At 39.2% G+C, this 14,714-nt stretch overlaps 1 non-coding gene across 1 annotated transcript; it reads right to left on the reverse strand.

Moving 5' to 3' along the window:
- Nucleotides 1–9,657: 9,657 nt before the first annotated feature.
- On the reverse strand, nt 9,658–9,764 carry LOC118485163. Its single transcript, XR_004875468.1, has one exon. It is a non-coding gene; the product is annotated as a small nucleolar RNA R71 (small nucleolar RNA).
- Between the last annotated feature and the right edge of the window lie 4,950 nt (nt 9,765–14,714).

A 14,714-nucleotide genomic window follows, 5' to 3' on the forward strand; every position in this document is an offset into this window, starting at 1 on the left:
TATAGACGAGTCAGGTCAAATATAATACGTTTTCGTTTAAAGAAACAATTTTTACGTGCATATTTTTATGTACGTTTTCGTATAAATTCAAGTTATTGTTCGATATGAATTTCATTTACTTTACGTTTGATCCAATGACAATGCTTATACAGGCTACACTGAGTTCAACTAGATACGTCGAAATGTGTGTTTTCAGATGGTTAATGCATCATATAATGTTTGGACTAATCTATTCAATGTTTACGATGCACCCGCGCCGCAACGCGGGCGGATCTTTAACCCTAGTTTGATTAACTTTGAAAATTTTGAGTAAACTTCCGTTTTACTCCCTGTGGTTTGGTCACTTTAACGGTTTTGCCCCAAACCTTTTAAAATAGCCATTTTACTCACTGATCTTTGAAGGCCTTCATGATTTTGCTCCCCGCCCCTTAACCTCATCCATTTAAGCAGTTAAACCATGTAACGTGCAAATCACCTGAGGGGCAATGATGTCTTTTCCCAACCATGATTACATTTAAAACCCTAAATTATCTGGAGCCCCATTTCATCTTCTTCCCCATCATATTCAAAACCACCTCCATCAACACCAACCGTCATCGAGCATTGCGACTGTTTAACTTCGATAAAACTAGTAATGGTTTAGAAAGTTAAGCGGCAATTCCTCTCCTGAATGCTAATATTTCCACAAATTTGGCATCAATCTAAAGCAAATGAAACATCAAGTTAGTTAACAAAGATTATCTATAAGCCTCAAATTATCTTACTCCGTTTACATACACATAATATGTATGTTTACAAAGGTTCAAAATTCCCAAAACTTGACCTTCAAGGTCAAATTGTTGCTATTTTGTCTCAGGTGAAGAGAGTGAGTATTATTATTCAAAATTCATGTATTGTTGAATAGAGAGCAACAAATTGCAACTTACTCCGGTCTCTTCTTTTACTTCTCTAACAGCTGCATCGCAAATATCTTCACCCTGTAGAAAACCACTTCAATTATTGAACATTCCGCGGCTGTGGAGTGTGGATACTGTGCGCGCTTGGTGACCAAATCTACATATATACCTCAAAACTACCTCCTTCAACATCAACCACCTCCATCAACACCAACCGTCATCAACACCAACCACCACCACTATCACCGTCACCAACACCAACAAAATCAGAATCGAGAGTACACTAGTCCCTTTTTCATCAGATCTGAGAATACCCCTATAGTGTATTAACTCCGGCCACGAGATTTGCAACTTCCGGTAGCGGTGCGGGGTGTGGTGGTGATGGCGGCAGGTGGTGGTTGTGGGTGGTGATAGAAAAGGTAGAGAGAGACAGGTGAGAGAGAGTGTGTGGACTGGGCGGGGGTGGTCGCTGATGGTAGTGATGGCGATGATGGCGGCGGTTGGTGGTTGTGACGGTGGTGTCCACGGGTTGTGGTGGTGGCCATGGATTTTTTTTGAAGCTTCCACAAGATGCAGATATGTTTTGTTTGATTCTTCAAACAGATAGCAGATTATGATAAGTTAGAGTTTTAAAATGAAGGGTATAAAATATCTTGGAAGGAAAAAGACTGAAATGCCCCTGATGTGAGGGGCACGTGGCTAAATTTAACGACTAAAATGGATGAGGTTAAGAGGCGGTGAGCAAAATCATGAAGACCTTCAAAGATCAGGGAGTAAAATGGCTATTTTGAAAGGTTTGGGGCAAAACCGTTAAAGTGACCAAACCACAGGAAGCAAAACGGAAGTTTACTCAAAAATTTTCATAAAACTTTAGATGTGATATTGGTTTGCTTACACTTTGCTCATAAAAAGCACCCGCGTTCAACTCCCTGTTCGGAGTTTTCGCTTCCCGATTTCTTTTATATTTTCCACTATTTAATAATATTTTCATCTTGGCACTTCACTTGCCTAAATCTTGAGGTGGTCTCTACTATTTAACTTAATAGAAATTTTCATCTTTTAGCTAATGCGTAGTGGGGCTTTATATGGCGCCCTTTTCTCTTATAACGCTCTCATGACGCCTGCCTGGCACACCATTACGGGCGGCGTTATGAGGCAAAAAAAGTGGGGGAGCGCGATCTATATAGCGCTGGTATGGGGGAAGTTTTCAAAATTTGGACCAATCAAATTTAAGCAGGGTTTTTTATAATTAATTAATAAAATTGAAAATTATTAAATAGGTAATGATGGGTAGGGGCTTTATGACTACGGGCTCTAATGATATAACGCCCCATAAAGCCCCCGTATGACGTGGCACAACACGTGTCGCACAACGCCCCACAAGGGGCTTTATGACTACACATGGCCTTAGTTTTCCCAATACAAATAAAATCAAACTTTTAATAAATCAGATATGTCTATTATAAGGCCCTGGGGTTAGGGGTGTTCATGAGGCGATCCGATCAAGGATCTGCTCATGCTCGGATTGAATTACAACTGATCCGATCCGAGCGGATCGGATTTACAAAACCGAGCGCAAAAGTGATGCTCATGTTCGGATTGAATTTGAATCGATCGATCGGCTCGTTTTCGCTCGGTTTTTATCAAATCCTAAAAAAAATCGAGCGGATCGTTTTCGCTCGGTTTCGCTCGATTGAATGATAAGGCTTCGTTCAACAAAAATAAATTCTAACTTAATTAAAACATGCCCAAACACTTTACTAACAAAAGCAATACATAACTCAAATCATTCAAAAAATGTTCTTAACAATATCAAGAATCACAAAATAAAGTATGAATACAAATTGTCATTTAGTTCAAAAGCCATAAACTTCTTCTTTAAGCTTGATCATCTTCATCCACAAAATTCAACTTCAAATCAACATATTACCTATAAACACAAGCATTAAACAAAACCATTAATTTCTACACATTACATAACAACTTTAAGGTTTTGTTAATTATAAAAATACCTTTCATTTATTATCAGACCCATCTGGAGTCAACACATCAATTTCCAATCTTTCTTCATCTCTTGCAGCTTGCTACACATTAAAAAACAAAATACAAATGTTAATGCATAAACTACAAAAGTATAAGTAGATTATAAATGTAATAAAAACTCACTTTCAATGTTTTTAAGGTTGTTTTTGAGCTCGCCTTTAACCAATCACTTCCACAAACAAGAAGTTCCACCATATCCTTTGAAAGAGAGCTCCGGTACATCGTATCCAACTTCAAACTTGTTTCTTATTGAAATTTATGAAGTGAAGAAAGAGATATGTACTGCATTTTTTAATGATTAATTAACATAAAAACATACTATAACAGAACAAACATACAGAAGACTGAAACAAACATAACAGAAACATACAATGATGGCAGGCTGGCAGCGAGTCCGAAGAGGCGACGAATGAAGACTAGAGCGACGTGATATTTAAACCGAAACAGAAGCAGATTGCTATTATATGTTGTAGATTGAAGACTGAAACAAGTGATATTTAAACTGTACAATTATTGAAGACTGGAGCGACTAACCTGTTTGATTGTCCGTCGGATGACCTATTGCAGAATAAACACAGGAGCGGCTCACTTGTTTGATTGTCCGATGAATCGATGATGTGTGTGAGTGTGACTGTGGACCGGAGAGGGTGAGTGAGAGTCGGAGACACTTGAGTGGCGATATGAATTGAATATGATACGACTGATGACTGAATTCTGTTTTAGGAAATAGATTTAGGGTTAGATTTTTATATTAAATATTAAGTTGGGCTAATATTATTGGGAAATTGGGCTGTAATAATCTCACCTAGACCTTATTGGCCATTAATAATCCCACCTTAGAATATTCCCCACATCAGTCCCACCTTTCACCTATTTTTCCTACAACGGTCCCCCGTTAAAAAAACTTAATGGAGTTAAGCTTTTTTCCAAATTACAAACAAATTTTCTAGGGCTTTTGATTAGAACGACGAGTCCATTGATGTAAAACTTGTTTCGAAACGGTGCTCCAAACGATGAAAACGTCGCTTCAATTCGGGTGTTTAAATTTCCAATTAACCAAAATCAAGTCACTTGGTGCACCATTTGGAAGTAAGTTTTACATCAATGGACTTGTATCATCGTTCTGATCAAAAGCCCTAAAAAATCTGTTTGTAATTTTGAAAAAAACTTAATTCCGTTAAGTTTTCTTAATGGGGGACCATTATAGGAAAAATAGGTGAAAGGTGGGACTGGTGTGGGGAATATTCTGAGGTGGGATTATTAGTAGCCAATAAGGTCTAGGTGGGATTATTACAGGCCAATTCCCCAATATTATTTGGGCTTTTAATTTTTTTGGCCTATTATATTTTTTTCGGTTTTTAATCTATAAAATCTATAATATATATATATATATTAATTATTAATAAAAATAATTCGAGCGAAACCGAGCGATCGACGAGTGAGCGAGCTTTGCTCATGCTCGGATTGAATTTGAATCGAACCGATCCGATCGGCTCATTTACAAACCGGGCGGGAATCGAACGAGCACTTTTCGAGCGATCTTCGATCGTCGAGTAGTTTGGATAGCCCTACCTGGGGTATACCCTAGCATCCCATACATTAAAGATTACATGTCATGTTAACAAGCCATACAAACCACTTACTCTTGGTGTTAAGGGGCGTCAAAGCTTCAATTGGTTAACGGGATAACTTTATAGAAATGTAATCAAGTTTAACAATTGTTCTAATTAAGTCATCGGAACTTTTTTTCTCTCCCTAAAGTCACTAAAGTTTCGTTTGATGTTCTAAATTCTAATATTATGTAATTATAAGGTTATCAGGTTACCAATGATGATATGTAGGTTTCATTGTTTTAATATTTAATTAACAAAAAATAAATAAATACTATTTGTAGTTTTAAATGATTAAAAAATGATTTAACCATATGTTCCTCTTTATTTCCTCTACTAATATACTCACTCAGATCCAAAACGATACATACTTCTTTCTCTAACTCATAACTCAATTAGGCTATAGGGTGTGGTCATGACCCTCATGGTTAGCATGACCCTCCATATTAGTGCCATGTCACCCACTTTTAATTCATCATCCAAAACCACTACCATGATGTGTGGTCATTACCCAAACAACTATTTTCTTATTTTAATTTATTTTTGTGAAAAGAAAAAGGAAATATTGAAAAAGGAAAGGAGGCTCATGGTTGTCATCGTTTAATCCATGCCAACCATGGTGGATGATGCAATGAGGTGGTGTAGCAATCCAATAACGCTCCTATGTGGCATTAATGACCCAAACCATGCCCCCACACACAAATAAACATGCATAAATTAGTTATAGATAAACAAACATGCATAAATTAGTTATAGGGAATCACTTTAGTATCTCAGTTGTGAAAGTGAAACACATTTGGAAAACAAATGTCGCCAGAAAATCGCGGAACGACAGTTGGGAGTTTCTGTGGGGCTACAATGGAAATGTAGATCGGCGGTATCGGCTACGGGATACAGTACAGTGTCGCTTTTGTTCGCCGGTGTATCAAGTTTCTTGCGGGAACATCGAAAGAAAATAGAGTAGAGAGAAGTGAGCAAGGGTTGAGATAGATGTTGCCGACAAACTAGAAGCGGTGGTGGGGGTGACCACCGTGCCATTGCTTGCGTGTGGTTTGCAGCGGCGACTTAAAGCCGGTGCTGTGGGTGTTTTCAAGGTCAAAATTGCAGATACATAAACATTATATATTTATCTTTTTAATTTTAATCTTTTGGTATTTTTTATGATTTTATTTGTTTTATATATTCACGTTGAAGGTTTTAACAATAATTATAATAAATATAAATATTTTAAACATATTATTATTATCCCTAATTTCTGGATATATCAAAAAGAAAATAAAAAAATAAGAAAAATAAAAGTTAACCTGATGACCTGGTAATTACACATTATTAAAACACGAACTTAAAGTTTAGTTAGTTTAAAGAGACAAAAAAGTTTGAGTGCCTTAATTGAAACAATTTACAAACTTGGTTACATTTTTATGACATTTTCCCTTAGTTAACATGTTGTCAAAAACATGTATCAAGAACAGATGTACCCAAACCAAAGTCTTATTAACCCTAAAATTTACACAAACAAAAAAATACAATGAACTTTACAAATCACTCTCACAACTCCTCTCACCAGCAGATTATCAACTTGATAATCTGCATAGACAAATACAAGAATCGACTCAAAGTGAATCAGGGATTTTCACTTTATCAAGAAACCCTAATCGCCTAAGATAGAGAGAGAACACGAACAAAACTAAGAGATGAATATGAAGTTAGCCAGTTAGGTGTGCACAACAACCCAGGGGAGATATTTATATTGACCCAGATATCATAACAATCTTCGGGTAACCCGTAGTCTTCATATGCGATCTTTAAAGTATTCTCAAGTTCTTAGCCCATGCATGAAGCCCAATAACTTTAGCCCAACAACATTGTGTAATAACTCCAATAGTCCAACACCTCGGCATGTATGTATATGTAAGAAAAAGAAATAAACAACAATTAGAAATAAAATCAGTAATAATGGAATTAAAGATATGTATATGTAACATTATGCAAATCATATTTTTAACAACCCCCCCCCCCCCCCCCACACACACACAATTCCATTAACTGAACACATCATACAACTTCAACTCTTGACGTAAAATTTGATGTTCTTTGACTAACACTCCTTTTGTGAAGATATCACCAATTTGTTTATCAAATTTTATGCCAACACATTTTGCAATTCAAGCTCTTAGAAAGAACAAGTCTAATTCGAAATGTTTGGTCCTATCATAGAAAATTGGATTGGCTGCTACATATATAGCAGCATTGTTATCATAAAACAGTTTAATAGGAACTATAATAATAACCTTTAGCTCACTAAGCAAATTTTTTTAACCAAACAGACTCACATGTAGCAGCATACATAGATCTGTATTCAGCCTCAGCTGAAGATCTGGATACAGTAGACTGTTTCTTACTTTTCTAGGATACCAAAGAATTACCAAGAAAAACACAAAACCCTGTAACTGACTTCCAGGACACCAAACATTTTACCTAGTCAGAGTCAGCAAAGGCTGTCAGCTTAAATGAATCATTTTTACTAAATAACAATCCTTTTCCTGTAGAAGATTTAAGATATCTTAACAAACGAAAAGCAAGTTTTAAATGTCCCTCAGTGGGACTATGCATAAACTGGCCTAGTGCATGACACGTGATGTGTGTAAAATACAACATATAAATTACATCAAATAAGGCATAAAACTAACCCTTTTTAAGTACTAATGTTGGAAAAAGAGTGTTTTTGTCTTCCTTTTGTATTTTCAGGATGAAATGAGCTCAAATTCACTAAAGAAGCAAAAAGACAGCTAATTCTAACATAAATACAAGAAAAGGAATGAAAGTAGACTGCCCGAACCCTCAACGGCATCCTCCCAAGCGAAGAAGAGAAAACAGAAGCCTGAACACGCCCCGTGCTCAGCCAGCACGGGGCCGTGCCCAAGAAGCAGCAGAAAAGACAAACCTGTAGAAGCTTCTATTGCCCACCACGGGGCCGTGTCCAGTGAGCACGGGGGCGTGGCGAAAGTACAGCAGGCGCATTAATTGTAATTGCGAATTACAATTAATGAAGAGAGAGAGTGTCAGACGGGCACGGGGGCGTGTCCAGCGGACACGGGGCCGTGCCCAGCCTTCTGTTCAGCCTATAAATAGGAGTGCTTGGTTTCATTCCAACTCATCCCTTGGCACACCACCTCTCTCACACTTCATCCACCACCCACCACCACCATAACACCATCATCCACCACCATCATCCATTGTCCATCATAGAGTGTGTGAGTCGTCTCGGGATCCAAGATTGATCGTAAGAGTTCTTGACAATCAAGGCCATGTTTGCCTAAGTCTCTTACATCACTTGGTGAAGACAAGTGTTTAGTATAATACTTTTTATTTTTAATCTTTTGCACTTTTTATTTGGTTTTGTATTAATGACTTTAATAACTAGTTACTTATGTTGAAGGTGATCTTTCCTTATCGTTTGTCCGTGGTGTCTTGGCATTATTTTACTGTCTATATAAAATAAAAGATTTTCACCATTCATATTTCCACGGTCTATATGGAGGTATGTTGGCTACCTGGTCGGGGGTTAAGGGAACGGTTTGGTAAGGGTCTTGCCTTTGTTCAGCGTTTAGAGGTCCTGCAAGGGACCTGGGTCAAATTTAGTAGGATCTCCTTCAATGCCCATAGGTATTGGATGGCGGGGATCCAAACTCTTTGACCCCCTCATAAGTTAACTACTATTAATACTATAACCCGGCTATTTAGGACTGTATCCCTGCTGACTCAGACTACTTAGTCGAGGGTAACGTCACCGCCAAAAGCGGGGCCTACCATAATTTGCATTAATAACTTAATTCATTATCTTCCAATAATCCAACCCTTTAGGATTGTATCCTTGCTGACTCAAACTACTGGGTTGAGGGTAACGTCGCCTTCAAAAGAGGGGCCTACTACAATAACTAAGATAATCTCTTAAACAAGTGCAAAAGTGCGAAAATAATCAAAGGTTATACTAATACACGAGTCGGATCCAAGTGATTCATCTTGTCTATCTGTTTTTATTTTATTTTTATTTTTCAGCATTTAGTTAGTTTTTATTTTCTTAGTTTAAAAACATTTTTTTAACTTTTTGATTTGATTAGACGTTGAGGATAAACCGGTACTAAAAGCTCTTGTGTCCTTGGACGACCTCGGTATCTTACCAACACTATACTACGTCCACGATGGGTGCACTTGCCCATATGTGTGTTTAGTGTTAGTGAATATCGTGTTTTATAAATTTAAAACTTGGCTAAAGGTGTAAAAAAGGGGCTTAATTATATTCTAAAAATATATTACACTACACACGCATCAAGTTTTTGGCGCCGTTGCCGGGGACACAAGGATTTTAAGAAAGTTAGGAATCAACGGCCTAATCATATTTAGTTTTCCAAGTTACAGAAGGCTGACCACGGGGCCGTGTCGGTGCAACACGGGGCCGTGTCCAACTTCCAGTAACTGGGATCTGGAAAACAATCACTGTAACTCCGACCACGGGCCGTGTTCGCTGAACACGGGGCCGTGGTGAACTTTCTGACCAGCATTCTTTTCTGTTTTTATTGCAGGACTTGGAACCAGACGCCAATCTTACATAGTGTATGAGCTCCAGTTCTAATAGGGATATAAAAGAACCTCTAGAAGAACCCGAACGCTTTCTCAGAAAAAGACTAAAAGCTAAAAACCAAGAGAAAGTTTCGGGTGATCTACCTCCAATGGCGGACCAACGTACCCTCATGGATTACCTACGACCCACCGTAGGTAACCTAGGCGCTGCTATCAATGCACCGAATGTCGAAGCAAATAACTTCGAACTTCGACCGCACTTGATACAAATGCTCCAAAACTCCGCAACTTTCCATGGGCTTGCGGACGAGGATCCCCATCTACATATTACTAATTTCTTAGAAATATGTGATACCTTTCGGATCAATGGAGCATCAAATGACGCCATCCGCCTCCGAATGTTTCCTTTCTCATTAAAAGACCGAGCGAAAGCTTGGCTCAACGCCCTCCCAGCTGGATCGGTAAACACCTGGGATGAACTAGCCCAAAAATTTCTATATAAGTATTTCCCTCCCGCTAAAACGGCTAAATTAATGACTGAAATTAATACATATTCACAAGAGGACGGGGAATCCTTATATGAAACTTGGGAAAGGTTCAAGGAGTTATTACGCAAGTGTCCACATCACGGCCTTGCGATATGGCAACAAGTATCCACTTTCTATAATGGATTGTTGCCACATACAAGGCAGACACTTGATTCTAGCTCCGGGGGACTTTTAAGTAATCGATGCCCGCATGAAATATATAACCAAATTGAGGAAATTGCTCAAACCAATTTTCAATGGCACACCCCCCGAGGCAATAAATCTATTGCCCCGGGCGCTCATAAGGTCGATGAAAGCACTTCTTTACAAGCCCAAATCGAGGCCCTTTCTTCAAAAATAAAAAAATTGGAAATGACAAAAACAGTCTCGGTTATGGCTTGTGAAGGGTGTGGTGGGTCACATGAAAATTGGAGTTGTATGAAAGAAACGGACGATCAACAAGAATTGGTAAACTACATTGATAATAGACCTAGGCCGTCGGGTCCTCCAACGGGAACTTACAACCAAGGATGGCGAAACCACCCAAACCTTGGTTGGAGAGAACCCGACAATAGTAGTAACCAACAAACCCAACGAACAAACTTTCAACAACCAAGAAATGAGTCACAAAATTTCACTCAACAACAAAGTGGACGAGAAAGGCTTGAAGATACTGTATCTCGCCTCATCTCTGACACTGAAAAGAAAAACTCGGAAAGATTTCTACAATTAGAATCAAATTTTAGAAATCAACAAGCTAGTATTCAAAACATAGAAAAACAATTAAATCAAATAGCTTAAAATTTTGCCGAGAGACCGCAAGGCGCATTACCTAGCAATACCGAAACAAACCCAAAAGCGCAAGTTCATCTCATCACGCTACGAAACCGCACCGTAGGGCCTGCAGAAGCGCCGCCGCCAACAGAAGAAACAGTACCCACACCTCTGCAGGAAAAGAACTCCCCTCCATCACCAGAGCCTACCAAAGCTCCTCGAGTTCCGTACCCCGGTAGGTTAATTCGTCAGAAGACCAATGAGCAATTCGCGAAGTTCGAAAGTCTATTAAAGCAATTGCATGTCAATATTCCTTTTATTGAGGTCCTAACCCAAATGCCCAAATACTCTAAGTTCATGAGGGACTTCCTCACTCACAAAAAGAAAATTGAAAATTTGCAATTAGTCAATTTAGGCGAAGAATGCTCTGCCCTCGTACTCAATAAACTTCCCCAAAAGAAAATCGATCCCGGAAGCTTCACGATTCCTTGCTCAATAGGGGAGTCCCCCGTTCGTAATGCCCTAGCCGACCTTGGGGCTAGCATTAACCTCATGCCCTCATCAATGTTTAAAAGACTCGGCCTGGGAACCACGAGTCCTACAAAAATGAGCATACAACTCGCTGATCGATCCGTCAAATTCCCGCAAGGTGTCATTGAAAATGTCTTGGTAAAAGCAAGGTTGGAGAACTCGCTAGTCGCTAGTCGGCCGGTGAAGTGGGGACTAGCGACTACTCGGGATTACTCGGGATTAATCAGGATTAATCGGATCGGGTTTTTTATATGTAATTTTCAGTTTTATGTATAAATATATACATTTTTATAGGTAAATATTTTAAGTAGCTAGGTTTTAAATCTTACTCAACTCATTTACTTAAGTATACATGATTAATTGTTGGAATCCCAATGATTTGGTTGGAAACTGACCGGAATTTAGAGGTTTTGGCTGGAATATACAAGTTTTTTGCTGGAATCGTCGACTTTTGGCTGGCCTAGTCGGACCTAGTCGTGCCTAGTCGGACCTAGTCGGTTAATGGACCGATTTAAGAAAAATTACTCAGTAACTGGACGACTAGCGATTAATCGCCGACTAATCGTCGCCTAGTCGCGATTTTTACAACACTGGGTAAAAGTAAGCAGATTCGTCTATCCAGCCGACTTTGTCATACTCGATACGGAGGAAGACACCGAGGTCCCCCTCATACTAGGGAGACCATTTCTTGCCACCGCACAAGCAGTGGTAGATATGAATGACGGAACACTCACCTTGAGGTATGGGGATGATGAAGTAAAATTCGGAGTTGGGAAGAGAATTGAGGACGACGACCCGGTCAACTACATGAAGGTTATTGATTCAAGCTTGGATGCTGCTCTCCGACGGTATAACATGGGACGCCACACATCCCACTCAGAAAATATATAACCTCACATTGGGTCTAGCCAAGGACCCTTATAAACGTGGCGCACCACGGAGGCATTCCGCGGAACTATCCTTAGTTTAGTTTAATCTTTTAGTTTTAATTTGCAGGAATAAAACACACTCGTGGTGGTAATGGATGAAAAAGGGAACGAGGAAAATGGCCCCATGCACAAAGAACGAAGCAACCCGACACAAATCTCCATTACAGAAGGCTCAACACGGGCCGTGCTCAACCAACACGGCCCCGTGCTGAACCACCTGCAAAAAAAATGCCCAGTTCAGGTAACTGGACACGGGCCGTGTTCACCAGACACGCCCCCGTGTCCAGGCTTCTGTCTCATTTCTTTAATTTCTGTTACTGGCACCTGAACACGGGGCCGTGTCCGGTCCCCACGGGGCCGTGTCCAGACTGCCAGTAACATAAATCTTTGGTTTTTAACACCACATTACACATCCAATCAACCTAAAAATTTATTTTTGGGACACATTGAGGACAATGTGTAATTTAAGTGTGGGGGGGAAGCTAACACTTTGAAATTTTGTAAGTCCTAACAACAAGCCTTACACAAAACTCTATTGGAACCGCTAAACACCCCAAATTTTTTCAAAAAATTTTTTCATTTTTTTTCTTTTTACTTGTCTGAAGTTTAAGTTAGGAATCCCAAGATTAATAAGGTTATATTTTTATAAAATTTACAAACGAGAGCGTCGTGATAACAAGAACCAACATAAGAAAATTATGAAACGGCATATCAAGTCTAGTTAAGATTCGATTATATATACTTGATCACATTAAAAACCCATTCCCACAAAAGTGAGTTTTGAGCCTTTATAGAGCATACAAATTTACATCTTTAGACTAAATGCTCATTTTTCGTTTCTTGTGTGAATAGTCGCTTGGTTCTTACAACTCTAGAACTTGCCACGACGATTCATTCCCGGTCCTTACCAACTTAATCCCAAGTAAGTAAATGACAGAGGCATTAGGACCAACCATTTTTCTTTCTACACCATTATTTTTCAATTTTTTTTACCACCTACCCAAAAATCCCCCTAGTTAACCCCTTTGAGCCTAAACCTTTCGTTTCTTTACCCTAAACCCTTTTTACCCACTAAAAACCCTTTTTATATTTTTTCACCCTTTATTTTAGTAACAAGCTCGGTTTTTTGCATGCTCGTTCTTTTATGTGACTAAAAAAAATGATGGTGAAGTTAAAAACAAACAAAGCTATGCAAACAAAAGCTTGTTTGGAGAAATACTTCAAAATAGAAAGTCACTAAAAAACAAAATGTGTTACGAAAACCGACGCTTTTTACGCTTTTCGCCCTTTTACTAACCACTAACCCAACCACCCACCTTTAGCCCAAGCCTAACCCTTCACCCAAAAAGTCCTCATGATATTTACAAAGGTATAAAGTTAAAAAGGAGGAGGATTGATTGCTTGGCAAGCCTATGGAAGGCGTAAGTTCCATGCCGCTCTCGAGTGATTCACTAAAAATACACCTTCGGCCGAGTGTTGAGTGATTTCTCCCGTGAGGTATGTGAACTTGTATATAAATGAAATTTAAAAAAAAAGGCATGTTATGCCCAAATAAGTAATTTGTCTTATGAAACGTTCTAAATAAATCATAACGAATAGGATTGTAAATAAATAAAAATAAAACCCAAAAGATCTTGGATTCCCGACACTCTATGACAAGCCAAAAACCTTCTCTTCTACCCATTCCATTTGGGAGTGTAAGCCACATTTAAAGAGTTTTGCTTGAGGACAAGCAAAAGTTCAAGTGTGGGGGTATTTGATGTGTGTAAAATACAACATATAAATTACATCAAATAAGGCATAAAACTAACCCTTTTTAAGTACTAATGTTGGAAAAAGAGTGTTTTTGTCTTCCTTTTGTATTTTCAGGATGAAATGAGCTCAAATTCACTAAAGAAGCAAAAAGACAGCTAATTCTAACATAAATACAAGAAAAGGAATGAAAGTAGACTGCCCGAACCCTCAACGGCATCCTCCCAAGCGAAGAAGAGAAAACAGAAGCCTGAACACGCCCCGTGCTCAGCCAGCACGGGGCCGTGCCCAAGAAGCAGCAGAAAAGACAAACCTGTAGAAGCTTCTATTGCCCACCACGGGGCCGTGTCCAGTGAGCACGGGGGCGTGGCGAAAGTACAGCAGGCGCATTAATTGTAATTGCGAATTACAATTAATGAAGAGAGAGAGTGTCAGACGGGCACGGGGGCGTGTCCAGCGGACACGGGGCCGTGCCCAGCCTTCTGTTCAGCCTATAAATAGGAGTGCTTGGTTTCATTCCAACTCATCCCTTGGCACACCACCTCTCTCACACTTCATCCACCACCCACCACCACCATAACACCATCATCCACCACCATCATCCATTGTCCATCATAGAGTGTGTGAGTCGTCTCGGGATCCAAGATTGATCGTAAGAGTTCTTGACAATCAAGGCCATGTTTGCCTAAGTCTCTTACATCACTTGGTGAAGACAAGTGTTTAGTATAATACTTTTTATTTTTAATCACTTTTTATTTGGTTTTGTATTAATGACTTTAATAACTAGTTACTTATGTTGAAGGTGATCTTTCCTTATCGTTTGTCCGTGGTGTCTTGGCATTATTTTACTGTCTATATAAAATAAAAGATTTTCACCATTCATATTTCCACGGTCTATATGGAGGTATGTTGGCTACCTGGTCGGGGGTTAAGGGAACGGTTTGGTAAGGGTCTTGCCCTTGTTCAGCGTTTAGAGGTCCTGCAAGGGACCTGGGTCAAATTTAGTAGGATCTCCTTCAATGCCCATAGGTATTGGATGGCGGGGATCCAAACTCTTTGACCCCCTCATAA

This window comes from Helianthus annuus, chromosome 12, assembly GCF_002127325.2.
Source record: "Helianthus annuus cultivar XRQ/B chromosome 12, HanXRQr2.0-SUNRISE, whole genome shotgun sequence".
Classification (NCBI taxonomy): domain Eukaryota; kingdom Viridiplantae; phylum Streptophyta; class Magnoliopsida; order Asterales; family Asteraceae; genus Helianthus; species Helianthus annuus.